We start from the raw sequence: 15,736 nt of genomic DNA on the forward strand, positions 1-15,736 counted from the left end.
AGTGCACACACTACACGTGTCCGTGTCTCATGGAATATAAACCTGGAAGCTATTGGAGACAGTCATCTCTGATGGGTGCCAAGAATGTGTCCTACACAAATTAAAAATCATCCATGTGTTGTGGCTGCCACGCAGATGATTTTTAAAATATAGCAGTCTGAATCAGGCATCAACCAGACGTTGTGAATGTTTAATAAACCAAATAAGTATACTGTATTTTATTGTTCTTGGCCCCAATTTTGTATGTAAGTTGGTGCAGTTAACTGATATTTTAGATAGTTTTTTTGTATTTTGAAATAAGTTTTAGATTTTGTTTTTTTGCTGTGGTTTCCAAGGTAGCTAGGGATGCATCAAAGCTCCAAAGCCCTTCACCCTCCCACACACAACCTAAAAATATTGTAATTCAAAAGCGTAATAATACATCCTTCTAATCGTACAATGATCTGATCATAGGGACTACATCACTAATATACATTCCCCGAAATGGCCCAAGATTACCTTACAGCATAAAATGTTATTAAAAAAACATAAAAAAAACAGCAGTTTCAAAACAAATGCTGGTTGGACTTTGTAGATGGCAGTCAGAGCCGTTTAATTTACCCTAAACTGTATTGGAAGACAGGAAAATACTCTTGGTGTTGTGAAATTGGAAAAACATGCCAATTCTACCATGGTTTTTTGGGTTTTGTTTTTATAGCGTTCACTGTTTATTTTGCAGGTCAGTACGATTATGTATTGCCATAAGCATACTGACCTGCAGAATAAGGTTGTTAATTACATCAAATGTATATAGTATTTTTTTATGTTTTAGTACTTTAGAAAAAATATTTTATTTTATCGCCATATTCTGACACCCATAACTTCTTTTTTATATTTCTGTCTGTGTAATTTTTTTTTTTTCAGGATGAGCAGTAGTTTTTATTTTATTTTACTTCCTTTGTGGGGTGACTTTATGATTTTTTTGGTAAATTTTTTTTTGTTGGGTGAGGTGTCCCAAAAACAGCAAATCAGCTTTTTTTTTTTTGCTATAGCATTGACTGTGCAGGAAAGTATTTTTTTATATTTTAATAGTTTAGTTGGACATTTAGAAGCGGTAATACCAATTACTCTTTTTTATTGTTTTTTTTATATGTAAAATTGGGAAAAAGGGTGATTTGAATTTATACTATTTTTGTGTTTACATTTTTTAAAGATTTTTCTTTTACCTTTTTTTATTATCATGTACAAGTGAACTCCGGATCGCTTGTCCAGTAGACTACTATAAAATACTATTGCAGTCTAAGCAATTTTCACTGGCTGCATGTAATACAGAGATAATGCCAAAAGTTGCATTATCTCTGTATAGCACAGCCAGCACTCACCACCTATGGAGGGGTCTCAGCATGTAAAACTGCTCCATGCACTTGCATGGCACCAACAACATACAGTTGTGTTGTAGCACATGTAAAAGTTAATCACTGTAATAACCTGCCTTGCGGCCATAAGCTTAGCAATGGAGTGTTATATACAGCAATTTCAATAATATTATCTTAGGAAATGACTTTTTCAAAAAGACCTGGGGAGTTTAGGCATTCAGAACCCAACTTTTTTGGCTTTAGCTTTTTCACATTTTGTATATTATAGTGTTCCATTACTCCAACATGTCTTTTTGGGGTTGAACAAGTTGTACTTTTTTAAGACATTATTTAAAGGGGTTGTCTCACTTCACCAAATGGCATTTATCATGTAGATAAAGTTAAAACAAAACAGTGCCATCCACAGGTCCCCATAAGTGTCCTCCACAGATCCCCCATAACACTGTCCTCCACAGATCCACCCCATAACAGTGCCATCCACAGGTCCCCATAAGTGTCCTCCACAGATCCCCCATAACACTGTCCTCCACAGATCCACCCCATAACAGTGCCATCCACAGGTCCCCATAAGTGTCCTCCACAGATCCCCCATAACACTGTCCTCCACAGATCCCCCACATAACAGCGTCCTCCACAGATCCCACACATATGCTGCATTTCCCACCCTAGTCTTATACTCGAGTCAATAATTTTTCCCATTTTTTTGGGGTCAAATTAGGGGCCTCGGCTTATATTCGGGTCAGCTTATACTCGAGTATATACGGTAAGTAATTTCAGAAGGCAAAGAGTTGCAGAGCGTATTTCTACATTTCTACAAAATTTTGAAATAGTATTTTTTATTTATTTATTTTCAAAGTATTGCTTTTTATTGATCATAGTTACATAAAGTTACACAATTAGAACAGATAAAAAATGACATATGTAAATGAGGTCCACCCAAGGGATGAGAAGGAAGGGAAGGGGTATGGGTAAAGTTTAAAAATTTGTTTCTCCTACTGATCCAGCAAAAGGTTAACAAGCCAATCTGCCCTGAAAAGAAAATAGCATAAGGACGTGAGAATTTCTTAAAATTTGTTTTGTTTTGGCAAAGAAATTCAATTTGGGTGCTCATCATTTCTACCTGAATCTCAATTCTACCTGAATCAAAGGTACTTTTAATGACTGAGGAAGGGACAGATTGATTTCTGGGAAACATAAATGCAAATTAGCTTTCCATTCAAGTCAGTTCTCAACCTTTTAAACAGGCCTTCCATCATACCTTGAACGATTGCTGCAGATAGCAGTTTTGAGGTGATTGAGAACAGAGAGAACTGGCTTAGCTAGGTGAGAGGCCTTGGTCAGGCAAGGAATCTTATATGTCAGACAATGCTAATTTGCATATCTTTTTCCCAGAGGAGCATTGCTAGGCCTATAAGACACCTACTAGGCACTCTTTATAAGGAGAAATAGTACCCACTGGATACTGACCAAGGCCTCTCACCTAGCTAAGCCAGTTCTCTCTGCCCTGCAATTTCTGTCTCTCTGGAAAAATTCTACCCAAACAAATCTGAAGAAATTCTGACTCTACCGATTCAGATTTTAAAAAAATATTGGGTTGAAATTAAATTCTAATTAATCTATTCGCTCATCTCTAAAAAAGCAAATTTGCTGTGAATGGTTAAATGTACAGGCAGATGCTAAAACTCTCACATGGCCCGATGCAAAGTGAGATCGGGGCAAATGATCATTATTACAATGGTTTGTCCCCCATTCACTTTGCATATCGTCAATGTTTACACAGTGTAATATGCTGGCAGCAAACCATTTTGGGTTCCCCAGGAAAGATGCACTCACCCAACAAACCAGAGTTTTGCTCATTGGCCGGGGGATCAATAGCAGGTTTATGTGAGCCAATTACCTGGAAATAGTGTTTGTAGGAATGTTTGGTGGCAATAATTGGCCTAATCATCAGCCAGTGTAAAAGAGCCTATAAAAACCTTAGGGCTCCTCTACAGAACTAAAGGAATACAGCTCCCTAGTATAAAACTGCACTGCCTCCATGTACTGCCACCTAATGCAATACTTAGAGGGGAAAAACTCTACATACAGTATGGAAGCTGAATAAATATGCCACATCATAATTTTTGCATGATGAGTTGTGTGAAATCTGACAAAAGCCTCTATAATAGTAATGGATCAGAGGCATACAGAGGTACAGTAAGGGCCCATACATTTGTATTATATTTTGTGAAATATTAAAGCTCTATATAACTCATGGGTTGCATGAAACCATAATATAAGACCTTAGGCTGGCAATAGAGGCAGTGACGTACATAGAGAAGTAAGGGCCCCATAGCAAGTACCAGGATCAAACCAGGCCCCCCACACAGGACAGAAGGGTTTCTGCCTAAAGCCTTTTCAATGACCCTTGGGCCATTTTTCCACTGCCTCATTTGCTAAAAGTTGTTTCTTTATAAAGTAGAGTCCTGACCAAGTTTTCACCTCCAGTAGAAGAGGAGATAATCCCAAGACTAGGCCCCCTCTTACCCTGGGCCCCATAGCAGTGGCATGGTCTGCCTCTATGGTAGTTACGCCCCTGAATACAGGAGATATCTGTGTTGGGCAACCGCTAATTCAGCTGACAACTAACTCTTTCAATCCCCCCCACCACGCACACACACACCCACTTGGCTCAATCAAGCATGTATGTGTTACAAATGGGGAGTGGGGAGAAATTCGCAGCCACACACCTCTGGCAGTATCTTATTTCCCCAAGAACAAAAGGATTTGATGGTTGAAATCCAGTTGGGAGTCCCCAATACACATTAGATCAGGGATCAGCAACCTCCGGCCAGAGGCGAATTTGCCATAGACCTTACAGGGAAATTTCCTGGTGGGCCAATGCCCAGGGGGCTGCATGGGCCTTCTTCACGGCCAGACAGTGTAAGTTTTTGGGGATGTATTTTGTGCTGCTGGAAGTATTTTGTTGTGGACTGTGGTATTTGCCTCTGTTGGGGTGGTATAATGTGCCCCAATATAGTATTGCTGGCCCTGCCTTCCATCAATTTGGACCCACGTTCAAAACGGGGACGCTTTAAGTATTTTTTACAGGGCCACTTTAACTTCCAGTCCGCCCCTGCCTCCGGCACTCCAGCTGTTCAGAAACTACAACTCCCAGAATGCTTCATTCACTTCTATGGAAGTTAAAAGAGCAGTCGAGCATGTGTGCATGCTGGGAGTTTCACAAGAAGTGTTTAAGGTTGCTGATCCCTGCATTAGATAGTTAGGTGGTCCTACCAAAATTGTCAGGTTCTGCACATATTTGTCTAATATGGCCTCCTTAAGAGTCTTTCAATCGACACTGGGTTGTCTGTGCAATCAAAGTATGGGCAGGCCAATACACATTTAATAGCGGTTGGCGAAAAGATTGTTTGTCATCGACAGAAGTCTCTTTCAACGCTCTCCTGGCTCCCCATATACAAACACGGTCAGCATGGTTGAATGTTTATGTGTATTCAATTAGGAGTCCGGGAAAAAAAAGTGGATGACAAATACTTCTGGAGGTGGCTTATCTCCTGTGAAAACCAAAGGATCCAGCGAAAATATTCACTTTGCCCAATCCTCCTCTCCCCCACATCATCTGTCAGGGGAGAGTCAGGAGCTCACACACATTAGACTGTCGGCCAAATCCGCTGTTCTCGGTGGGTTCAGCCATCAATAAATTAATGTATAGGAGAACCTTAAGGGCAGAGATCACATCGTCAACTGATTACAAAGAAGCTTTACAGAAGCAAACCCTGTGTTTCAAACTTCCATGTTGTGGTCAATGCTGTTAATGATGCTAAACCACAGAGAGCAGAAATTTCTTGATCTCTGCCTTAAAAGGAGCCACAAGATCACACCATGTACTTCACTTCTTGGAACAGAATTCTCTTGCATTTTGCTCATTAAATCCTTAGAAATTCTAGTTATAAGAAGATATGTCATCAGCAAATCATAATAGAAGTTAAAAATATTTTAATATTATTACATGACGGAGATTGGATATAAGAATGATTAGTTAAGACACAGAATTTCAGGAATATTTCAAAAATGACAAAAAAAGTTTAACCTCGTCAGCTTTATCTGATTGCTGGGGGGCTACATGGAGCTTGTTAAAACTCCACTTTCCAGTTACCAGCCATGTCCTTTACCAAAAACAGGGATTTCTTTTTTTTTTATGTTTTTTTTTATTTTTACTTTTCAGGAATATTTCAAAAATGACAAAAAAAAGTTCAACCTCGTCAGCTTTATCTGATGGCTGAGGGGCTACACAGAGCTTGTTGAAACTCCACTTTCCAGTTACCCGCCGCATCCAAAAACCAAAAACAGGGATTTCTGTTTATTTTACTTTTCTAGCTTTGCAGAAAATACACAACTTTAACCTAATTAAACCTCTCCGTTCTTACTGTTGACTTTTACTAAGCAGGAGAAAAGCAAAGAAGTTTACGTTAAAAAAAAAGTGAACACAAAAATTGCTTTTTTGGCAAAGATTTTTAAAGTGCAACTTAGTGGAAATTTTAATTCAAAAGATCTGCTCAGCTAGAAATGCAGAAATCAGTACTGGCAAAAAAAGTGCTTCATTTTCCATGAGTAGAGAAAAAAAAAAAAGAAACAAAAGATTAAAAACTGAAATTCGAGAACTGCCCTAGGCAGGTTTAAGTTATGGACTGACAGGTAGTGTGGAGTTCTACCAGACTAATTATTTTCCTATTCAACGGTAATGAGAAATTGCCATGGCAACTAAGTTCTCCCCTGGCAGATGGTATAGGCACACCACACACAGTCATGTGAAGGGAACAAGTAACACGCAGCATATACCCACAATGTGGACTCATTTTCTTTATGATGCTCCCCACTTACATGAAGTAATTGCCCTATCGTGGATAATGGGTACAGGAAGACCATAAAACACCATACATAAAGCCTATTACTGGAAAATTATAAGGAATGCATTAAACGTCATGGATCATGGTGCTATCTAAAATGTACTAATATCTGTTCATATTGCATCATTACCTTCTACATATATGGGACATAATAAAATGGACTAGACTATAGGACTAGAAGGTAATATGGCTAATTGGTTTTCATTAGACATAGAGGGAAAACAATAGAAGGCAATAAAAACATTAAGGGGATCATCAGAAAATGACTTAGTATATATTTTTTATATTTTTAATGTAAAAATCCTGAAATATTTCCGCTTTCGTACTAGTGACTCGAAACAGGACAGGACACAATAATACAGGACAGGACACAATAATAATTATATATATATATATTCTTAAAGGGGTTATCCAAAATCATAAACTGCCCCCCCATGTGCCGGGCCCCTCACAGGGAATATATTTACCCCGCTCTGTGCGCCGCTCCTGGTCCTCGCACCGCCGCTGCTGCTTCTCCCGGTGTGCTGATGAAAATATCCAGCGTCAGGGTGGAGCAGCCAATGGCAGGCAGGGACGGGGACGAGCCTCCCTAGCATCGCAGGTGACGCCTGCCATTGACTGCCCACCCCCCTGAATACCGGATGTTTTCATCCGTGCACAGGTAGAAGCAGCAGCGGCGGTGCGGGGACCAGCAGCAGAGCAGGGAGCGGGGTAAGTATATTACCTGTCAGCGGCCCGGCACATGGGGGGGCAGTTTATGATATTGGATAACCCCTTATCCACTTAGTGATTGGCTTATTTTGGGCCATGATGACTAATTCATTTTTTTTCATTGTCACATTCCAAGACTAGTGATGAGCGGCAGGTCCCATATTCGAATTCGCGATATTTCGCGAATATATGGTAGAATATTCGTCACATATTCACGAATATTCATATTTGAGATTATTTCACAATTGCGAAAAATCTGCAATGGAAAAATCGCGTAATGCGAAGTGGGTCAAAAATCTAATATATAACACTATAGAATATAGTGCTATATACTCGTTTTTAGAATATTCGTCTTAAAACATGATTCCTCCCTGCTTCTTGCTTGTGGGGCAATTAGTCATTGGCTCACAAGCAACTTAAGCAGGAGGGAATCATGACTTAAGAAGAAAAAAAAATGACGAATATTATAAAAAACTAAATATATAGCACTATTTTGAATATAGTGCTATATATTCTCTATATAGAATATTTGTCATTTTCTAAAATCTGAAAACATGATTCCTTCCTGCTTAAGTTGCTTGTGGGCCAATGACTCATTGGCCCATAAGCAAGAAGCAGGGAGGAATCATGTTTTCAGATGTTAAAAAATGACAAATATTCGATATAGCGAATATTTAGCACTATATTAAAAATATTTGTGAATTCTCAAAGTTGCGATATTCGCGATAAATATTCATAATTTGAATATTCGCGCTAAACACTATCCAAGACTGGGCGGGCATACACATTAAATTGCTCTGCCTTTAGAGGAGCCACGAGGGGTCACACCATGTACTTCACTTGTTGGAAAAGAGTGGGACAGAATTATCTTGCATTTGGCTCAGTAAATACTTAGAAATCCTAATTATAAGAAGATACTTCATTAGCAAACCATGATAGAAGCTAAAAATAGTTTAATATTATTACATGATGAAGATGGGATATAAGAATTTCAAAATATTTCAAAAATGACAAAAAAAGTTCAAGCTTGTCAGCTTTATCTGATGGCTAAGGGCCTACATGGAGCTTGTTAAAACTCCACTTTCCAGTTACCAGCCGTGCCCTTTACCATAAACAGGGATTTCTTTTTATTTTACTTTTTTATTTTTACTTTTCAGGAATATTTAAAAAATGACCAAAAAAAAGTTCAACCTCGTCAGCTTTATTTTTCCATCAACAAGTTGTATGAGCTTGTTTTTGAATGACAAATTGCAGTTTTCAGTAGTATAATTTTTGGGTACAGTATGTAGGCAACGGGAGTCTGTTCCCTCTTAAATCAGTTAGATGTCAAGGGTGCCATTAAAGATCACCGGCCTCAGCATGAAAAGGGCACCCATGCAGAACTTAGACTAGGCCACTGTAAAAAGGCAACGCATTGGTGGTCACTAAGGAGTTCATGAGATATACTAGCAGGATAGCAACACTGCATACACAGACTCTATTAGTCCATGGACCTTTTTCTAATAATTGAATCTGCAAGAAAGCAGACACCCTGATGTACTGTCCATAAAGTCAATGCAGGAAGGATGTTTAAGGCTCCAATATGGCTGCTCAAACATTTACATTTAAACCTGCATACATTTTTCATCTCCATACCTAAATTTATCCTGTTAACCCCTTCAACACTTCCACTGTACATATAAGGCATAAGTGTGGGGTTTAAAAATGGCGCCCAATCATAAGAACAGTGAGTACTATAACCACCGGGTTTCTCTTCTTTTAACCAGTAGACTCATAAGTTTAATGTCTATAATCAGCGATAATGCCAATCACAGATGTTTACCCCTCCAGATGCCGTGGGCAAATGTGATCAAGGCATCTAGGAGCGGAAAACTTGTGAGTGCTGTGCTGAGCTGTCGAAGATTTCTGTTTTGGTGCATGGACTGCCAGGGGATTCACCTAATTTATGACGAAGCATGTACCTCGTCATAAATTAGGTGCATCCTCTGGCAGTGCAGGGGATATCAATACCGGGGCAGAAAGTTTCATGCCACTGGAAGTAAATATTATGCTGCCATGTTCTCATACGCCACTATCTTTATCAACCAACTGACCAAATAATCTACTAAATATTCGTTAGATTAAAGAAGCAATGATTGAGGAACATGTTAAAAAGACAAGAGAAAAAAGTTGTTGTCCTCTAGCTCTGGTTCTCCATTGAATCAAAGTGAGACCCATTGTCCTTAAATGGTGAAAGGGACCATTTGTGAATCTCCCTAAGAATGGGCATCCCTCTTACACTGACCCCTCATTTAGGAGCCAATAAAAAGGACATCGAAAACATCTCCAATCTCAGCTAAGGTCAATGGTCACGATGACTCCACAAAGAACAACACAATGAGCACTAATGAAATTTATGTGAGAGCAGCAAGAAGTTAACTTGTTCTAGATAAAAGAAACAACAACTCAAAACTTGGTTGATCACAAACACATTTGACTTCTATTGGTCATTCTATACATTTATTATTGAATTGACAAAGACATTCTCATTGACATGCCAAAAATTAAAGGCACCTGTCAGCAGTTACCATATATGCTGTCCCATGTGACCGATCCCCTTAGCTAGACACTGAGTCACTTTATTTGACCCAACTGTTTAGCTAAAATCTTGTATTGAACATCTCCAGCAAATGCCGATGAGTCCTCATATTCATGAGCTTTGGGCTCTCCCTGCCCATCTGCCACTGTCTTTAGTAGGAAAAAACTGTCAATTGGAGGTTGGAGGCGAGGGAGCAAGGAGCTTGTGAATATGAGGACTCATTGGCATGTGCTAGAGCTTTTAGGAGTTAGAGTAGCAACTGGTGACAGATTCTCTTTAATCGGCAGCCCTGTTTAAATGTCCTATTAGGGCATGTAAGTGTCATGGAGAATTTTCCCCGTTCTGTTAGCCAGTCGCTAGTAAAGAATGGTTCTTGCTGCTATGTAACAGTACATAAGCCCCGACAAAATCAATTGTTTGCTAGGAATATCACAAGCCAGACCCGTGCCAGTCAGCTGATGACCACAGTAATTCACGCTAATATTCCTCATCTCTCGCAAGATGAACAAAAAAACAATTGCTTCATACAATAAAATTCCATATATTCGTTAGTGTCATGCTCACAATTTTTATAATTGCACTGAACACTCTAAATATCCTCGTTCAAAAATCTATCCAAACCTAACAATGTATGGTCAGCTGTGCGAAAGCTCTACACCATGGCCCTGAATGTTCCCGTCTTCCATTTCTAAATGCAATGATCTCAATTATAACAATCTGTCAGAGTGAGTCGGAGTCAGAAGACACGGGAGCCAGTTACACTGCTCAAATGTCACCCGTGCTTCACATGTCATCAGATGCTGCCTAGATGCCAATTAGTTTAGCAAAATGTCTATTTGTTTAAAGTTTTAAAGGCTACTGTACGGCTGACATCTGCCCGTGCTGGGTGCTAGATTGCATTTCACACTTCATCACAGTAGACAAGTTGACAATTCACATCTAATTAGGGAAAAAAGGTCTTAAATATGTTAATGTCTTCGTAGTGAGTTTGGGACATGCTATGTAAAAATATCATATTATAGTTACAGTTCTGCTTACGTGATGATCTCTTCAAACATTGGAGTAAGTCGATCAAAATGCTGTTCTGGGAGGCCTCAGTGGACAGAGCTGTAGCTAGGCTTTCCTTCACCTGGGGCAAAGACTCAGTTTGCCACCCCAGCCTTATATCTAAATACCATGGGCCAAGGCAGAGTGACTCATTGGTGCTTCTCCTTGGCATTAAAGTGGTTGCCTCAAACATTGGTGGCATATTGCTATGATATGCCAACAATGTTAGACAGGTGAGGGTCCCACCTCTGGGACCTGCACCTAACTCGAGAGTGAAGCGCCAAAGTGAAGGAGAGCACACTGTGCATGCGTTGACGCCCTTCATTCATTTTTATAGTAGGGCCGTAAACAGCCGAGCACTCGCCTATTTTCCGAAATCCCACAGAAATGAATGGAGAGCGCACTGCACAAGAGTAGCCAGTGCTCTATTATGTATGGCTGGACTTTCCTTTTTACATGAAGGTCGCTGTCTCTCTTTATCTTTTTATACCGATCTGGAAACAGCCTATGATAATCTTATCATCTCACCTCTGGAAAATTTTGAACTGGGAAACCATATAGGATCTCTCCACACTTCCAGATCTTTCTACAATTGTCCCATGGGAGCAACCCTACACTCCCAAACCACAAAGAAACAAGAAGTACCTCCATCTCACTCCTAGAAGGTCATCACAGACACTCCTTGAGGGGCTTGTTCAGTGATTATGTCTCTTAGGTTTGTTTTATCACTTCTGAACATTTTGTAAGATTTTTTTGTAGGGAAGGGAAGCCTAGCTTTATTTTTTCTTAAGACCTTTTTGCTGTCAGTTTTTGTTGGCAATAATTTCTTCCCTTTACTACTCACTTGCTAAGCTCACACTGTACAGTCCTTTACTGCGGTTATTTGTGCGGAGAGTATAGTCCCCATCTCCCTGCCACTCGCCGTAGCACCTTATCCTACTTTCCTTCCCAATTGGGTATAGCTTTTACCAGAGGGTGTATACTACATGTTCTCATTTTCTCCCCCTCCCCCAGTACTGCTTTTTGAGTGTGGATTTTTCTTTGATGTTAAATTTACCGTCTCCTTGTTCTGTTTGTGTTTGGCTAGTTTTTCTCTTTTCTTACAGGTACCTTTTTCTGCATAACTTGATTATACATGGGCCAACACTAATTCACCTGTGACAGGCTGAGTACCATTATGTATCTCCATACACATTACCTGGGCCTATACTAAATGGCATTAACCCCCCCCCCCCCTTTTTTGCTTCATAAAATATTAGGGGCCTTAACGCTCCCTCAAAACGTAGACAAATTTTCTTCTATTTGAAAAAGGAGTGATTCCCTGTGCTTATACTCCAGGAAACCCATTTTAGGTTTGACCACTACCCGAACTCTTCATATTCACATTTTTCTTAATGGTTCTACTGTGGTGCTAGCTCCTCGGCCTCCAGGAGAGTGAGTGTCGGATTACAGAGGAGCACCCCTTTTCACTACTGTTCACATACTTAAGATGTGGACGGTGTATATATATATATATATATATATATATATATTTATTGGTGAAGGGCATGCTCTGGTGCCACATGTACACCTTAATTAATGTTTAAGGCCCCAACTCAAGCGAAATGGCTTGGTTTGACAACGTGTTCCCTATTATTGACTCTATTAAAGAAGGTGGAGATTTTAATGAAGTCCATAGCAGTCTGTTCCAAAGACAGAATATAGACTGCTGCAAACTGCAAATTGTGCAAGTTCTCCCACTTAAAAAGATAAGAGAGGCCTGTAATTTTCATCATAGGTACACTTCAACTATGAGATACAGAATGGGGGGAAAGAATACAGGAAATCACATTTTAGGATTTCTAAAGATTTAATTGGTAAATTCCTTGGTAAAATAAGTATTTGGTCACCTACAAACAAGCAAGATTTCTGGCTTTCACAGACTTTAAGAAGCTCCTCTGTCCTCAACTCCTTACCTGTATTAATGGCACCTGTTTGAACATGTTATCAGTATAAAAGACACCTGTCCACAACCTCAAACAATCACACTCCAAACTCCACTATGGCAAAGACCAAATTTCTGTGGAAGGACACCAGAAAAAAAATTGTAGACCTGCACCAGGCTGGGAAGACTGAATCTGCAATAGGCAAGCAGCTTGGTGTGAAGAAATCGACTGTGGGAGCAATTATTAGAAAATGGAAGACATACAAGACCACTGATAATCTCCCTCGATCTGGGGCGCCACGCAAGATCTCACCCTGTGGGGTCAAAATAATCACAAGAACGGTGAGCAAAAATCCCAGAACCACACGGGGGACCTCGTGAATGATCTGCAGAGAGCTGGGACCAAAGTAACAAAGGCTACCATCAGTAACAGACTACGCCACCAGGGACTCAAATCCTGCACTGCTAGACGTGTCCCCTCGATTAAGCCAGTACATGTCCGGGCCCATATGAAGTTTGCTAGAGAGAATTTGGATGATCCAGAAGAGGATTGGGAGAATGTCATATGGTCAGATGAAACCAACTTGTTGTGTTTGGAAGAGAAAGAATGCTGAGTTGCATCCAAAGAACACCATATCTACTGTGAAGCATGAGGGTGGAAACATCATGCTTTGGGGCTGTTTTTCTGCAAAGGGACCAGGACGACTGATCCATGTAAAGGAAAGAATGAATGGGACCATGTATCATGAGATTTTGAGTGAAAACCTCCTTCCATCAGTAAGGGCATTGAAGATGAAACGTTTTCCACCATAATTTGCAAATAAATTCTTACAAAATTCAGACAATGTGATTTTCTGTATTTTCTTTCCTCATTATGTCTCTCATAGTTGTGGTATACCTATGATGAAAATTACAGGCCTCTCTCATCTTTTTAAGTGGGAGAACTTGCACAATGGCTGACTAAATACTGTTTTGCCCACTGTACATCCCAGCTCAACAGGTTGAAACATTAAAGCAGTTACTTAGATAGCAGTAGTCTGTAATATAAGGAATAATTGATGGAGTGGTTGTGAATAAATGCATCTGCAATATTTATTTTACTTTTAAAATATCTCTTTACTTTCTTGCTTGGAATTAATTGGTGTGGGTCTTACAGCGGGAGTGAGTATGTGGGGGCCACAACAGTTAATTTAGGGTGCGTGCACTCACAGTGGCAACGTCTGCATCTACTATCATTTCAGCATTGCTCATTCATGTGGATCCTTAAACCTTCGAACTTGCATTTCAGGACATATTGCTTATTCCACAGTGGCTGGAAATTACCAGTGCAGAACTAAACATGGCTTTGAAAGTGTCACTGTAATGCAGGATTTGCTTTTATATGCCATTGATATACATAACTATATCTGAAAGTCCATGATACTGATCATTAAAACATGCAGAAGAACTGTTTTATCTCAATCCTTTAAAATAGGGCTTAGCTCATTAAACGCAGCTTTTTTCTTGCAGAGTTGACGTTCTCGATGCACTAGTTTTAATCTGAGTATTGTGAGATACTGTGTTACTAATTTAAATGGCTAAAGAAAATAAACTATAAAGCTATGGAAATCGCTGCAATACAGTACAGCTTAGTAGTTAGAAATGAATAAGTAAAAATTAATTTGTTTGTTAAAAAAAAATGTATAATTAAAAAGAAAACATGATAATAAATCACATTAAAAATAATAATAATTGTAAATAAATAATTAATGTAAGATTATTTTCTGTGCTGATTTTTAGAACCACTCTTTATAAATGTATCCCCATGTATCCCTCCAGCCTCTGGCTCCAGTTTGAAGGTACTCATAGTCAATAATTTGTGCAAAATCAGTCTGCAGCTAATAAAAACATGCAAATCTTCTGCTTCTTGGAGCCCATAGTCAAACTATAAACCAATGGTGGACATGATGGGTGTTTCAAATGTGACATCAGAGGTCAGCATTTTACTTTCACCCAAGGTCCAGACAAGAGGTGTGCTAATTTACATGTTTACCGGGATGCATTTATTGCTTTTCTTTTTGGTAGGTGAAAAATAAGGCTTCTATGTTCACAAACTTCTTACTTTATTACATATAACAGTCACAAAGGATAAATGCAATATCTTAGGATGATTCAAATGGATGTAATACTGTCTATGGTTGGACGAGGTATGCTAGGGCACGACGCCAATAGCCTTTCTGGCACATAGTGTTTGATTTCAGCTCTTTAATTTCCCTCATGGCCTCCTCCTCCGGCGACACATTACTTACACAGTATGTAAGATAGCTAATGAATATAATAGATAACAGTATATAATACTATTGTCAGGAACTTCCCCAACAACATTCCAGGAGGGTTATTATTCTGAACAGCCAAGACTCGGATGGTCAACCTATCAGTGAATCTGGATGCCGGGCCAAACAGGTCATCGGCTTGGCATCCAATCCCAGAGCTAGGCTGGGGATTTAAGTCTGGCACTTACTGCTTGATTTTGTTTTACTGGCATGTGTTTGTTCTGTTTTCTCAGAACTAAGATGCATATCTGTTGGACCTGTAAATTGCCGGATCTGTATTTTCCCCTCAGCTTGTGTCAGTATTTATGCTTTGTCTACTGATTTGTTTTCTACTGTTTCTTCTGGCTTGAACCCTTGGCTTGTTTCTGGAGCAACCCCTTGTCTACTGATTAGGCTTTGACTCCTCAGCTTGTTTCTGGATTAAACTCTTGTCTTCTGTTGTGGCTACTACTGTCTGTCATGGCTTAGACTCTGCCTTGTTCTACTCTCCTTCTACTCCTTGGTATCTGACAGATCTGCTACCTGTGATCATACAGCTGTTTTCAGCTCCCTTACTACCCAGGCGTAAACTAGGTCCTAGCAGAGAAGTCCAGCCTATATCATAGTGGGCTCTGTGAACACCTAGAGGTAGCTTTAGGTTCACTAACCAGAGTTGTAAAGGAATATAGGTAGCAAATTTTGAGTTTACTAGCAATTGTCCCAGACAATGACCCTGTAACTTTCTTACCTCTGTAATCTTACTGATATTTCTTAATATTTTGCTCTGATGTTGATTGTATAGGTAAATGCTCTTTTAAAAAAAAATACCAGCTAACATGTCATTTTGTGGATTTATTCGGAATGTTTTCTCTAAGGCTTTCTTTTAATCCTTACTATATTATTATATTATAACCGAAATGCTT

General features: G+C 39.4%; 1 protein-coding gene across 4 annotated transcripts in view; it reads right to left on the minus strand.

Annotated features, from left to right (window-relative positions):
- LDB2 (LIM domain binding 2) overlaps positions 1-15,736 on the minus strand; it is a 362,209-nt gene that overhangs the window by 235,070 nt on the left and 111,403 nt on the right. The window lies entirely within an intron of this gene.

The sequence above is a fragment of the Bufo gargarizans genome, chromosome 1 (assembly GCF_014858855.1).
Source record: "Bufo gargarizans isolate SCDJY-AF-19 chromosome 1, ASM1485885v1, whole genome shotgun sequence".
NCBI classification, from domain to species: domain Eukaryota; kingdom Metazoa; phylum Chordata; class Amphibia; order Anura; family Bufonidae; genus Bufo; species Bufo gargarizans.